This window comes from Dasypus novemcinctus, chromosome 10 (assembly GCF_030445035.2).
Source record: "Dasypus novemcinctus isolate mDasNov1 chromosome 10, mDasNov1.1.hap2, whole genome shotgun sequence".
Classification (NCBI taxonomy): Eukaryota; Metazoa; Chordata; class Mammalia; order Cingulata; family Dasypodidae; genus Dasypus; species Dasypus novemcinctus.
The window spans coordinates 6,926,681-6,941,347 of record NC_080682.1 but is presented as its reverse complement, the minus strand read 5'-3'; the positions used below and the strand labels follow the sequence as shown (position 1 = coordinate 6,941,347).

The 14,667-nt window shown below is 45.9% G+C and overlaps 1 pseudogene; it reads right to left on the bottom strand.

Moving 5' to 3' along the window:
- Window positions 1-5,904: 5,904 nt before the first annotated feature.
- On the bottom strand, window positions 5,905-8,068 carry LOC101447463 (tectonic-3-like; annotated as a pseudogene).
- Between the last annotated feature and the right edge of the window lie 6,599 nt (window positions 8,069-14,667).

The window sequence follows — 14,667 nt, the reverse complement described above, 5'->3', positions numbered from 1 at the left end:
GAGTGGCGCCGCACACACAGAGAGCTGACGCAGCAAGATGACGCAACAAAAAGAAACACTGATTCCTGGTGCCGCTGATAAGGATAAAAGCGGTCACAGAAGAACACACAGCGAATGGACAGAGAGAGCAGACAACTGGGGGGGGCGGGGAGAAGGGGAGAGAAATTTTTTAAAAAACTTTAAAAAAGAAAAGAATTCCCTTTTACATTTCTGTGAGGCTGAGATTTTATTATTAACTACTTTTTCTTCCCTGGCTTTTTAAAAATAATTTTAAAAAAGGATTTCAATTACATAAATGTTACATACAAAATATAGGGGATTCCCATCTGCCCTGCTCCTGCTACCCCATTAACATTAGCGTGGTATATTCACTGCGGTTGATGATCACATTTTGGAGCATTGCCACTGTGCATGGATTATAGTTTACACTTTTTTTTTTAAGATTTATTTTTTTAATTTATCCCTCCCCCCCATTGTCTGCTCTCTGTGTCCATTTGCTGTGTGTTCTTCTGTGTTCCCTTGTATTCTTGTCAGTGGCACCCAGAATCTGTGTCTCTTTTGGTTGTGTCATCTTTCTGCGTCAGCTCTCCGTGTGTGCGGCATCACTCCTGGGCAGGCTGCACTTTTTTCATGTGGGCGGCTCTCCTTACGGGGCGCACTCCTTGCGCGTGGGGCTCCCCTATGAGGGGGACACCCCTGCGTGGCTCGGCACCCTTGCGCGCATCAGCACTGCACGGGGGCCAGCTCCACACAGGTCAAGAAGCCCTGGGTTTGAACCCTGGACCTCCCATGTGGTAAGTGGACGCTCTATCAGTTGAGCCAAATCTGCTTCCCTATGCTTTTTTTTTAAGGTACCGGGGGCCAAGGATTGAACTGGGAATTCACGTGTGGGAAGGTGGCGTTCAGCCACTGAGCCACATCGGCTTCCCTGAGTTGGTGTTTTCATTTGTTTTGCTTGTTGTTGGGTTTTGTTTTTTCAGGAGGCACCCGGAACCAAACCCGGGACTTCCCATGTGAGAGGCAGGTGCTCGATGCCTGGCTCACACCATGTCCGTTCCCTCTTCCCTGACTTTGATGTGTTTGAGAAGGACAGGATGGATTTTGGGGTGTGCTCTACTGACTTGAACTGCAAATCTCCTTTTGTTCCCCCTATACATTTAAAAAATAATTTTTTTAAGGAGGCACTGGGGATTGACCTCATACATGGGAGCAGGTGCTCAACCACTGCCCCATAAGTTTAAACGCAAGAAAGTAAAGCCTGATCAGTCACAGTAGATGGGGCGCTCCTGGACAGGGTGAACGCATTTGGGGCAAGCAGCCCGGTTAGTGACACACGTGGCCTCCGTGTGCACGGGCCTCCCTGCTCGCCCGGCTCAGGTGCCCTAGGATGCATGGTGGGTTTTCTGCATCGTGTGTGAGAACCACTCCTGGCCATCCTGCCAGTGCGCGGGGTCCCTCTTTGGCTTATGCTGGTTCTGAAGCACCAGCCATTGTTTGCGTTTCCAGGACAAGCAAGGACTCGGTGGGGTTTAGGCCACAAGCACCTGGCAGGAGACCAACGGAGGTGGCTGACTCACGTACGTCAGACACACGGCCTCAACCCTGATCCCCGTCCCGTGCGTGTGAACCCATTGGAAAGAGAACCCTTTGGAGAGGCTATTTTTAGTTAAGGTGTGGCGAAGAGATGGGGGTGGGCCTTAATCTGGATTACAGAGGCTTTATAAAGATACCCCGGAAGTCACAGAAGCCAAAAGGAGAGGACATCCATGTGGCAGAGACCTCCAAGGCTTGCTGGCAGCCAGCGCTGGAACGCTGCCGGTTTCAGCGAGAATGCAAGCCTTGCTGATACTGTGATTCTCTAGCCTCAAAACTGTGAGTGGGTAGGTTCTGTTGCTTAAGCCAACCTGTTGTGCTCGCAGCCTGGCGAGCTTAGACACCACCGTGCAGAGACCAGAGGGCCAGGTCTGGGTGTGTGGTCTCCACGGTGATCCTCATCCACCCACAGTCCTGCCCACACTCCCTTTGTCCCTTAGCACAGCAGCTCTAGTTTCTTCCTCTGCCCCCAGCATAGCCCATGATGGCCATTTGGGATGAGGGACACCAGGAAGGGTTTACATACCCCTTTGACCTGTCCCAAGCCTTTGAGACATGAAGTCCGTCTTCCCCATTCCTCAAGGGGTGTGTATTTTAGAAATGCCAGGTTTCATCCTGTAAATCAGCAAAAAGGAAATGTAAGACCTGTTGATTTTTATTATTAGAAACAGGTGGAGCTATTTGTCTTCTGTTACGTTTTCTTCCTCCAGGGGCCGCTTCGTGTCTTGCAAAGACAATTTCCTCCCAATATACAGAGGATGTACGGATGAAGGCTCCGTGGTTGCAATCAGTCGTGACCCATCTCCAGAATTTATGGCTTCCTTCCTCCATCATCCCTCCACGTCCCCTCGCCCCCAGCCAGCATCTCGGCGGTCTTGACCAGGTGAGGGACAACATCATAAAGATGTCATGCCTCTCCAAATTAATCTATAAATTCCCAACAGGGCTCTTCCCAGAACTGGGCAAGCTGATTCTAAAATGTGATAGGAGAACAAAGGGCCAAGAAGAGCAAGCCAATTTTGAAGAAGAGAGTAGGGGGACCTTCCCTGCCAGATAATAAGACTAATTAGAAGGCTGTAGTAAGTGAGACGACAGACTGATGGTGCCGCTTCATGGTGTTTCTTTATCATCATTTGCTGGCCATCCTGCAATTTGGGTTTTGACTAGGTCCGTGGATAGTTTCAGGGGGTCTGCAAGCTCGAATTGAAAAAAATCAACTTATTATCTTTCTTTTCTCTGACCGCTAGCTGAAATGTAGCATTTCCTTCGCTTACGAATATTTGCAATAAATAAATTACAATAGTATTCATTTCACCTCACTGGCAAAGGGGTCTGTGGCACAAAAAAGATTAAGAACCCCTGCTTTAGTCATTTTAAAAGATTTATAAATGTACAGATGTTAGGATCTTCTTTATGACTGGTTTTATTATTAATTTCTAATTTTATGAAACTATAACGAGAATGATAGGTGTTCTTGCTCTCTCTCTTTAGAATGTTCCAAAACAATCTTTGTGGTATGATTTACGGTTATTACCGTAAATGTTCCAAGGGCAGTTTAAAGGACAGCAACTTCTCTGTTTTCAGTTTGCAGAGGTTGAAATATGTCTTAAAACTACCAGAGTTCTTGTCTCCCCAGCCACTTTTGCTTTAGGAATGTTGGGGTATGTCATTTGGGGCATAGATGTGCATACCTGTAATCAATTTAGATATCTCCTACTTTCATGAGAAATGGAGCTTTTTGTCTTTTCATGCTCTTTTTGGCTTTGTGGTGGTGGTGGTGGGAATTCTGAAAGTCTAGTGAGAAAACCAACTCAACCATTTTAACAATAAATCTTCCGTTAGAGGTTGCAAATATTTCCTCTGAGTTATCCATCTGTCTGATAATCTGATAAATGATGACACTCTTTGTACAACAGAAATTCTTAATTTTGATGTAGTGAAGTTCATTCATTTTGGGATCTTGTTTAAGAAATTCTTCCCCAAACCAAGGTCATAAAGACACTCTCCTATTTGTCTTTTTCCTTTTTAATATTATGCATTTCCTTTTCACATGTAGGTCCTTAATCTCCTGCAGGGGTTCTCAGCCTCAATGCTATTGACATTTTGGGATGGATAATTCCTTGTTGGGGGAGCTTTGCTGTGCACTGTAGGATGCTGAGCAGCATTCCTGCCTCTACACACCAGAGGCCGGAAGCACTGCCCAAGTTGTAACAACAAAAATCTCTCCGGATATTGCCACATTTGCCCTGGGGGACAAAATAGTGCCAAGTTGAGAACCACTCATTGACTTGGAGCTTATTGCTGTATATGGTACTTTTCTCCAATATGAGTCACATTTACTGATACTACTAGTTCTCTCTTCTAACTGGTTTGTGATGTACCAAGTCCTTGCATATGTGGGGGTACGCTGTGGCATGTCTTCCTGGGTGCAGAGATAAACCATATTTCCCAGCTCCCTTGTATCCAGGTGGGGCGGAAGTGAAGTATGTCACATACAGGCCTGGACATTTGAGAGCAGGCATGTCTTCTCTACATATTTTACCCCTCTACACACACATACTTTCCAAGGACTCCTCAGAGGCTCCAGGTTGCACATGGCTGTGCCACAAGATGTCAGGAGCCCAGATCCCTGAATCACTGTTTGGGGGAGAGTTGCCCAGGAGAGCTACCTGGCCAAAACATCTCCACTGGACTTTGTTGTGTTTTTCCCAGCCTATTTATTTGAGAAGTTGGTTTTTCATTGGACTTTTCATTAGTAAGAAATACAAATAATTGTGTTTAGTTGCTGTGATTTGAGGATTTTTTTTTTCCTGCAGCAGTTAGCTTATTATCCTAACTAATATTCTGTGTCTTTCACACTTTTTGTCACTTTAGCTTTGGAATATGTCTTAGTATCAGGAAGGATGGGCCCTATTTTTTTTTTCTCCTTTTTTAAAATTATCTTAGTAAATCTTAGACCTTCATTTTTTCATTACAATTTTTAGAATCAATTTTTCCAAGTACCCTTGCAATGTTCTGCTGGATTTATAATTGGAATTGAATTGAATTTATTTTTTTAAAGATTTATTTTATTATTTATTTCTCTCCCCGTTCCCCCCCCCGCCATTGTCTGCTCTCTGTGTTCACTCACTGTGTGTACTTCTTTTATTTTTTTTAAATGAAAGCAGTTTATTTTTTAATTAATTAATTTTAAAATTACATTCAGAAAATATGAGGTCCCCATATACTCCCCACCCCCCTCACCCCGCCCCTTCCCCCATAGCAACAATCTCTTCCATCATCATGAGACATTCATTGCATTTGGTGAATACATCTCTGAGCACCACTGCACCTCATGGTCAATGGTCCACATCATAGCCCATACTCTCCCTTGTTCCATCCACTGGGCCATGGGAGGACATATAGTGTCCGGCAATTGTCCTTGCAGCATCACCCATGACAACTCCAAGTCCTGAAAATGCCCCCACATCTCATCTCTTCCTCCCATTCCCCACACCCAGTTAGCCACCATGGCCACTTTCTCCACACCAATGCCACATTTTCTTCGATTACTAATCACAATAGTTCATGAACGGAATATCATTGAGTCCACTCTAATCCATATTCTATTCCTCCATCCTGTGGACCTTGGATTGGTTGTGTCCACTCCACATCTATATCAAGAGGGGGCTTTGATTCCACCTGGATGCTGGATGCAATCCTCCTGCTTTCAGTTGTAGCCACTCTTGGCTCCATGGTGTGGTGGTTGACTTTCTTCAACTCCATGTTGGCTGAGTGGGGTAAGTCCAATAAACCAGAGTGTAGGAGCTGAAGTCTGTTGAGGCTCAGGGCCTGGCTATCATATGGTCAGTCCAGAGATTCAGGTCCCCTGAATATATATTAAATCCCAGCACCAACTACAGTTCTGGTAAATGTAACAGGAGAGGCTGTGAAAAAAGATCACATCTGAGTCCAGCTCCATCACACAGATACACAAACTCCAAAGAAGGGCCAACTGACATGGCACCGAACTCCATCTGCCATGACTATAGAACCTGTAGCCCTCAGAAGAACCAATACCTGAGGTTGTATCTACTTTATCTGTCTCTGGGACTCTGCTGAGGTGTGCATAAGGGCAACCCCTCTGGTAACCTCCTGGCTCTTTTTTGGAGACTCATAGCCATATAAACTCATTTGTCCTTTCCATTTCCCCCTTGATTCAGGTCAAAAAGCATTTTTAACTCCTGGTATTCTATGTAGACTGAGATATTCTGCTGGTCCAAGTTGACCCTTGTATTCAAGGTCATTTTCTTTTTTTTTTTTAAAGTCATTTGTGAGTAGAAAGGGGGGGCTGGGATTCTACTCTGCATTTATTTGGGAAACCAAGTACAAAGTCTTGCTTTTCTCACTCATGCTTGGGCAAAAGGTGTGACCCAAGGGAGTGGGGAGGAGTCAGATGAAACACAGCTAACAGTCTTCTGAACAGTCAGCTCGGAACAGTCCAGAGGGAAGTTCTTCCTAAATTCACCCTGGGTGACAGTATGAGCAGGCTCCTTCTCCTGTGAACAGCCAGATGAAGACCTTCCAAACCTTTAATGAGGTATAGAATAACTGGAAGAGCTGGAGGAAGGGCTCTTTGCCTTCCCTGCTTAAGGAGATGTACTGCTGATTGATCCTTAAGCAAAGAGCTGTGATAAAATACTTTTGCTGCTTTTTGAAAATACCTTCTTTCACATACAAAGATTCCTTCACTTAGGTCCTCTCATATCCTACATGCTCTCCTCTGGTCATGAGCAGGTGAGGATCTGTTTAGCCAAGATCAGTAGGCTGCCTCAGAACTTCCCATGGGGAAAATTGAAATCTTTTACTTCTTTCTTCACCTAGTCTCTAGGTTGAAACTCCAAGTAGTAAGAGACACAGTGTAATGATGGAAGAGACTGAGCCTTTCTGAGAGTCTACACCTCTGTTGAATGCCACTTTGAAGGGAAAGAAGAAGTCAAATGGCAATTTCCAGTCCATTCTGGGCTGGCCCCTTGGAGGCTCTGGCTTCTGGGTTATGTCCACAAAGGTCACAACAGTTGTCAAAGGTACTTCTGTCATTAGTTGGGAATCCTGTATGGACTGGCACTGATACAGCAATCGGGCTCCTGAAACATGAGCTTGCAGGTTGGATTGGAGGCCTATATATGCCCACAATACCTGGATTTCCAGGGACATTGGTATCAGACAGCAGGAAGTACAATTAATAACCGAAACACTGCAATTCCTGCTGAAGATTGGGGCCCATTCTCCTTTCTGGGCTGGGACAGCATTACCAAAGATGGCGACATGCTCTGGTCTGGGATTTCCATGAAGAGTCTGATAAATTTCCTGCTGCAAGTGGCTACAGTTCCCCTTCTACGGCCTGAGCTTGCATCCAGATATTGCATTGACTCCAAATTGTACTTTATGTCTCTTCAAAGAGCAAGTTCCATCACCCTGTAATGAGGTCTATAAGAGGGTCATTGAGTGACTTACCCCATCAATTAAAGCCAACAGTGGTTTCCCAACAATATAGCCAGGATTTCCACTTCTAGGACCAGTCAGAGAAGCAGTTGTGCTCTGTTGAAAAGCCTTGAAGTGAATGATGAAGTGTTGCTCTAAGGGAGTTCCTGGCTCAACAGTCAGATTTTTTTGTCCAAAACTGACTGAGACTTTCTGGATTCCAAAAGTCCCATTGGTCTCTATCTCATAGATGACCTGGGAAACGACATTCTGACAAATGTTTCCAGACAACAGAGGTAAACCAACCTGTGAGGTAAGTGTCACAGGCACCTTCATATTCTGCAGATCAGTCATACCTCTTGGAACCTTCAAAACTGTGAAGTTAAAGTAAGAGGCAGCATCAAGGGCTGGATCTGAAGTACAGCTACTTGTCACGTTCTTAAAGAAACGAGTGCAGATTGTACTTTTACTCTGGAGGAAACCTGCAGGTTGCTCTCGGCACAGAGTCCCCCAGCTCCAACTCCAGCAGGCTGTCTCAGCAAACTGATTACAGACCATTTGGAGAAGTAAGTCAGAATGGGGTCCCCAGCCTCCAAACTGTGTAGCCAGGGTCTGGAAGTTGGTTGTATTGACCTTGTGGAGGTTCTGGAAATAGTTTAATTTTGCTTACACTGCCAGGGAGGCAGAAGGAGAAAACTGTCCTCGGATGGAGAAGATAGCAGTCCCTGTCACAGCAGCAATTTATATCACAGGCACCACGAGTCAAGTCACAGACACAGATCGGCAAGACTGGGAAGAGGTCCACGGTCCTATTCCCAGGCACCAAAGGGGTCACCACAGTAGGGCATACCGTGGAGATCTCAGGCATAATACGGGGCGTTTCAGTCCCCTTCGGGGAGGACTGGAGGGGCCCATCCTGCGTTCCTGATGGGGAGGCAGAGGTCTGAGGCCGGGCACCCTCGGGAAACACCAGGAAGAACACCTGCAGTAGCATGAGCTGCGGGGTGCACATGAGGCAGTGGAGAACCCAGCGGGTCCGACGTGGTTCTTCGCGGTCGTCAGACCCAAGGTCATTTTCTAGTTACATCATCAGCTGGTACTTGGTTGTAATCCCTCTGCGCCAGGGAGGCTCATCCCTGGGAGTCATGTCCCATGCTGGGGGGAAGGCAACGCATTTACATGCTGAATTTGGCTTCGAGGCTGGCCACATTTGAGCAACACGGAGGCTCTCAGGAGGTAAACTTAGGCACCCTGCAGCTCTAGGCCTTGTTCTTATTTCAGATGCACAGGCTTACAAGCATATTCGTTAGTATCAAGGGCTCATTGTTGGACCTTCATTCTTTTTTGGTCTTTGCCATTGCACTTGGGGGACTGCTACTATTCCTTTAGGGACTGTGATAGAGCTCCCCTGGCTAGGAACTCAACACTCCCTCAGTTGTTTTTAATTGTATCCACTATGAAAATATCCAAACATTTTTATGTAGCCTGGATATATGCCCTATAGAACTCCCTGCCAACCACGTGTCCCCTGTCAATAACATCCCACACCAGTATTCCTCCGCTGCCATTGTTGAACCTCTCAGTGATCCAAAACCTCCTGAAAAGTGAAGCCCAATATATTGCCAGGTTCCCTTATTAGTAAAATGCAATATAGCGATGAGTTTAAAGGTTAGATATAGAATACATATTAACTTGGAAAAATTAAGGTAAAAATAAATTGGGGTATCAAAAAATTTAAAAATGCAAAAGCTTTGTTTTTGATGTTTTGCCCTCCATCATTGCAATAAGTGTTGCCCTGTATACAAATTGGTAAGGCAACTTCTTCTGTCTTTTCCTCAGTGTCTACACCCCATCATTTTCCTTTCTTTTTTCTAATTATTAAGCTTATCTTCACAAGAGTTTTAGATCACAGTAATTCACATATACAATATACAGTACTCCCACATATCCAACATAAAACCTTTTCCCTTCCACAGCGATAATCTTTTTACATATTCATACCATATTTACTGAAACTGATGTACAGATATTGAGACAATAGCTTTCAAACAAGGCAACATTTGTGTTTACATTGTGGTTTATATTTTAGACTATACAATTTTCTAAATTTTTAGTTATCTTAGGTTTTACATTATGATTTACATTTTAGCCTATCAGCCCCTATATATTTTTGGTGTAATTTTACATGTCTTATATCCATTCTTGCGTACTCTTGTGAAACACTTCTATTGCCCACACAGTTACATTGGTTCCCTCTATTCAATACCTCTTTCCCTGTCCCCTCAGGGCCCACAGTGACAGTCAATCTTCATTGCTTGAAGGGCCATGTTCAGAGATACTTGCAACAGTGTTGAGGGCTTGATATGCTCAACTGCCCTAAGGCCCTGGGAGCCACCATTTCTCTTGAGAGATACATTCTCTCTATTTGATGGCATCAGTCCTCCCCAGGATGTGGGTCTACCTTCACTCTCATTATATGGGTCTCTATCCAATGATATAACCCACTATGGCAAAATGAGTATTCACATATTCCCTAGGAGCCTGTCCTGCATCAGATTATCTCCTTTAATCATCTTAAACATGTAACTTTCCTTATTATATTTTTGAAAAGGTTTTCTTAGCATTATACTCTCAACCAAATACCTGACAATCTCCTATGTTGGTGTGTTGCCCCACCCTCCCCCCAATTTCTTGGGCGGTATTACCCATCTTCCCATCCCCAGCCCCCCTCAAGCCCACAAAGCCCCACCCAAAGGTAACCCTATGCCCCCATTTTATCCCTTCCTTGTACAAATACCTCCAGCTTATCATAGATTTCACCCATGTAGGTGTCAGCTTGTGTGTACTTCTGTGTCTGCTTATGTTCTTGTCATGCAGCATCAGGAAACTGTGTTTTTTTTTTGTTGCATTATCTTGCTGCTTCAGCTCTCTGAGTGTGCAGTGCCACTCCTGGGCAGGCTGCACTTTTTTCATGTGGGGCAGCTCTCTTTGTGGGACACACTCCTTGCACGTGGGGCACCCCTACACAGGGGACACCCCTGCGTGGCAAGGCACTCTTTGCACGCAGCAGCACTGTGCATAGGCCAACTTACCACACTGGCCAGAGGCCCTGGGTATCGAACACTGGACCCTCCATATGGTAGGCAGATGCTCTATCAGTTGAGCCACAACCACTTCCCTGAATAGAATTTAAATATTAATTTGGAGGAATTCACTTTTTTAAAAAAGATTTATTTATTTATTTATTTCTCTCCCCTCCCTCCCCACCCCAGTTGTCTGTTCTCTGTGTCTATTTGCTGCGTCTTCTTTGTCCGCTTCTGTTGTTGTCAGTGGCATGGGAATCTGTTTCTTTTTTTGCTGCGTTATCTTGTTGTGTCATTTCTCCGTGTAGGCGGCGCCATTCTTAGGCAGGCTGCACTTTCTTTTGCGCTGGGCGCACTCCTTGCATGTGGCACTCCTTGCATGTGGGGCTCCCCTACGCAGGGGACACCCCTGCGTGGCAGGGCACTCCTTGCACGCATCAACACTGCACATGGGCCAGCTCCACATGGGCCAAGGAGGCCTGGGGTTTGAACCACAGACCTCCCATGTGGTAGACGGGCGCCCTAACCACTGGGCCAAGTCCGCTGCCGGAATTCACATTTTTATGATGCTAACTCTCCCGTTTACTTTCTCCATATATTCTTGTTCTCTTTTATGTCCTTTTACAGAGTTGTTCTTAAATTACTTTTTATTTTTATCAAAATAATCTACATGAAGGACTGTGGGAAGATGGCAGAGTAGGAAGCTCCAGGAATCAGTCTGTCCACCACAACAGCTATTAAACTGGCAGGAACTGTCTGAATCAACTCCTTTGAAACTCTGGAGTCTCGTGGAACAACCAGGAGAAAACTAGAGGAAGAGAGTGGTAAACTGCAGTAAACACTGGTGAATGTCACTGGTGGAGCAGCAGCTACCGGTGCCCATGCCCTACCTGCATGGCAGAGGCAGTGGGGCTGCACTGGGCTCCTGGCACAGCATGCTGGTGCCAGGAAGGGGTACAAAGACCTAGTCTCACAAGGGGTTCCCAATAATTTCTCATCAGAAACCTCGTCAGAAACCATGGAGGCCAGAAGACAGGGAGACTTAAAAAACCCATCAACCAAGAACATAACTGGCAAAGTTATATTTCAAAAATAAAGGAGAAATTAAGGTATTTACAAACCAAAGCTGAAAGAATCCACTTGCAGAAAACCTGCTCTATAGAAAATCTAAAGGGAATCCTTCCAACTGAAATAAAAGGTCACTAGACAGTAGCTCGAAGCCATATGAAAAAATAAATCATTGATAAAGATAACTTCACAGGTAAATATAAAATCCCGTGTTACTGTACTTTTTCTTCCTTATATGATTTAACAGGCACACGTGTAAAGTAATGTTGAAAATTTAAGTGAATGGGCATACGATGTCTATGGATGTAATCTGAGATGATATTATAAAGGGGAAGGGGCTGAGATATATAGGAGTAGAGAGTTTGTGCTTTACTGAAACTAAGTTGGTACTAGTCAAACTGGGTTGCTATTAGTTTTTTTGTTTTGTTTCTTTTTTGTTTGTATTTTTTTTCTTGCTATTAGTTTAAGATGGGAATTGTAATTACAAAGGTAACTGCTAAAAAAACAACTAAAAAATATAGAGAAAAGGGATTGTGGCAGTTTGGCATTTATGAACTCCAAAAATAGGTATTAGATTGTGTTTGTAAACTGGTCTGTTCCTCTGGGTGTATTAGATTGTATTAGATTCAGAGGTTTCGCTTTTACTTTATTCAGTCAAGATTAGGGGGAAACGGATGTGACTCAAGCTACTGAGCTCCCGTCTACCATATGGGAGATCCAGGTTTTGATTCCTGGGGCCTCCTAATAAAGGCAGGCTGGTCCTCACAGCAAGCTGGCCCAGGAGGAGTGCTGGCCTGCACAGGAGTGCTGGCCCACATGGAGTGCTGGCCCAAGCAGAGAGCTGGTGCAGCAAGATGACACAGCAAAGAAGACAAAGGAGAGACAGTGAGAGATAGAGCAGACCAGGGAGCTGAGATGGTGCAAGAGATTAGGCACCTCTCTCCCACTCCAGAAAGTCCCAGGATCGGTTCCCAGGGCCACCTAAAGAGAAGACAAGCAGACACAAGATTGCTCAGCAAATGGATACAGAGAGCAGACAATGGAGGGGGGTGTGTAAAAAAAATCAAGGTTAGGGCTTTTATTTGACCACGTCATTAAGGTGACTCAGTTTGAATTCCCTCCTCCTCCCACACACACACTTTGGGGGTCATGTAAATGGATGCTCAATCAAAGACAGGGGATTAAACACACAGAGAAGAACATAGAAGAAAAGAGACAGCATCCTTCAGCCCCAAGAAGATGAGCCTGACAGTCTACAGCTGACCTTGTGAAGAGATCAGAGAAGCTGAGCCCAGAAAGAAACAAACCCCAGGAAGAGAGATGAGCCTTCTGCCAGCCTACAGCTGAGGTGGGAAGAAGTTGGGACCACAGAACCTTAAGAGGAAGAGGGAAGGCTGAACCCTCGCAGATACCGCCCACCATCTTGCATCAACACGTGGCCAGTGACTGGGTGAGCAAGTACCTCTTATGGTACCTTGAATTGGACTATTGAAGGCTTTATAACTGTAAGTTTCTACCCTAAATAAATACCCTTTATAAAAGCCAACAGTTCTAGTACCTTGCATCAGCACCCCTTTAGCTGACTAATACTGTCACCAACTAGTATTGTAGAACTATCTGTTTTTCCCTTTGGTTCTGTCCATTTTTGCTTCATATATTTTAGAAGATTTTGTGAGATACATATCTGTTTATCATCATTATATCTTCTTGCTGGATTGAATCTTTTATCAATGTATAATATCCTTCTTTGTTACTTATAATCTTTTTGGACTTAAAGTCTATCTTTACTGACAATAATATAGCCACTGGTTTTCTTTTTTTTAAGGATTTATTTTATTTATTTCTCTTCCCTTCCTCCACCCTTCATTGTCTGCTCTCTGTGTCCGTTTGCTGTGTGTTCTTCTGCATCTGCTTGCATTATCCAGTGGCACTGGGAAACTGTGTCTTTTTTTTTGTTGCGTCATCTTGTTTCATCCACTCTCCATGTGTGCGGCGCCACTCCTGGGTGGGTTGCACTTTTTCACACAGGGTGGCTTTTCTTGTGGGGCATACCCCTTGCACATGGGGCAACCCTACGCAGGGGTGCCCCTGAGTAGTATGGCACTCCTTGCGCACGGCAGCACTGCACGCGGACCAGCTCACCACATGGGTCAGGAGGCCCTGGGTATCGAACCCTGGACCCTCCATATGGTAGGTGAATGCACTATCAGTTGAGCCACGTCTGCTTCCTGTGGTTTTCTTTTGATCACTGTTTTCCTGGAATATCTTTTCCCTCCCTTTTTTTTTTAAAGATTTATTTTATTTCTTTCTCTCCCCTCCCCTGCTCCACCCCTCCCCCCGGTTGTCTGTTCTCTGTGTTCATTTGCTGTGTGTTCTATTTGTCCGCTTCTGCTGTTGTCAGTGGCACGGGAATCTGTGTCTCTTTTTGTTACGTCATCTTGTTGTGTCAGCTCTCCGTGTGTGCAGCGCCATTTCTGGGCAGGCTGAAATTTCTTTCACGCTGGGCAGCTCTCCTTACGGGGCGCACTCCTTGTGCGTGGGGCTCCTCTATGCAGGGACAGCCCTGCGTGGCATGACACTCCTTGCGCGCATCAGCACTGCGCGTGGGCCAGCTCCACACGGGTCAAGGAGGCCCGGGGTTTGAACCGTGGACCTTCCATATGGTAGATGGATGCCCTATCCACTGGGCCAAGTCTGCTTCCCTTTTCCTACCCTTTTAACATCTTTGTATCTTGGTACCTAAAATGAGTCTGCTAGACAGCATACAGATGGGTCATGTTTTTCATCCAGTTGGCCAATACCTGTCTTTTAATAAGGAAATGTATTTCATTGCTATTTAAGGAAATAACTGAGAAGGCAGGAGAGGTTGGCAGGCACCAGGCCAAGTGGCTTGGGCTTTGTCCTGAGTGCAACGAAGAACCAAGGGAGGTTTTCAGCAAGGAGCCCACAAAACTGATCTGAAGTTACAACAATCCCTCTGTGTCCATGGTGCTCAGAAAGGACTGGGGGTGGGGGGGGCCCAAGAGGTGAGGCTGGGAGACCCCAAGGAGGCTTTGCAAAATTCTAGGGGAAAGAAAATGGGGACATGGCTGTCGGGGCCGGGGCTCAGAGCACAGAACAGGGAGTGCCCAGAAGGCAGAGGTGGCAGGACGCGGTGGGCTTGGGGGGGAGCCCTTCCCATCGCCCCAACACCCAGCCATCTCTTGTCCTGAGCCACCACCGGCTGCCTTGTGCCTGCAGCCTTGGGTTCCCCTGGCCCAGTTAGAGAGGGGTGTGGAAGGAAGCCGCCCTCCCGGGAGAAGGGGTCCGCGGGCCCGGGCCTAAGCCCTGGCTTAGCCGTGATCCCTCTTGCCTGGGAATCTCTCCCCATGCCCAGGGGCAGGGCCTGGGTCAGGGCCCAGCCCTCCCCTCCCATCTCCCTCAGGCAAGGTGCAGACTCCCCTGGGGCCTCCCGAGCACC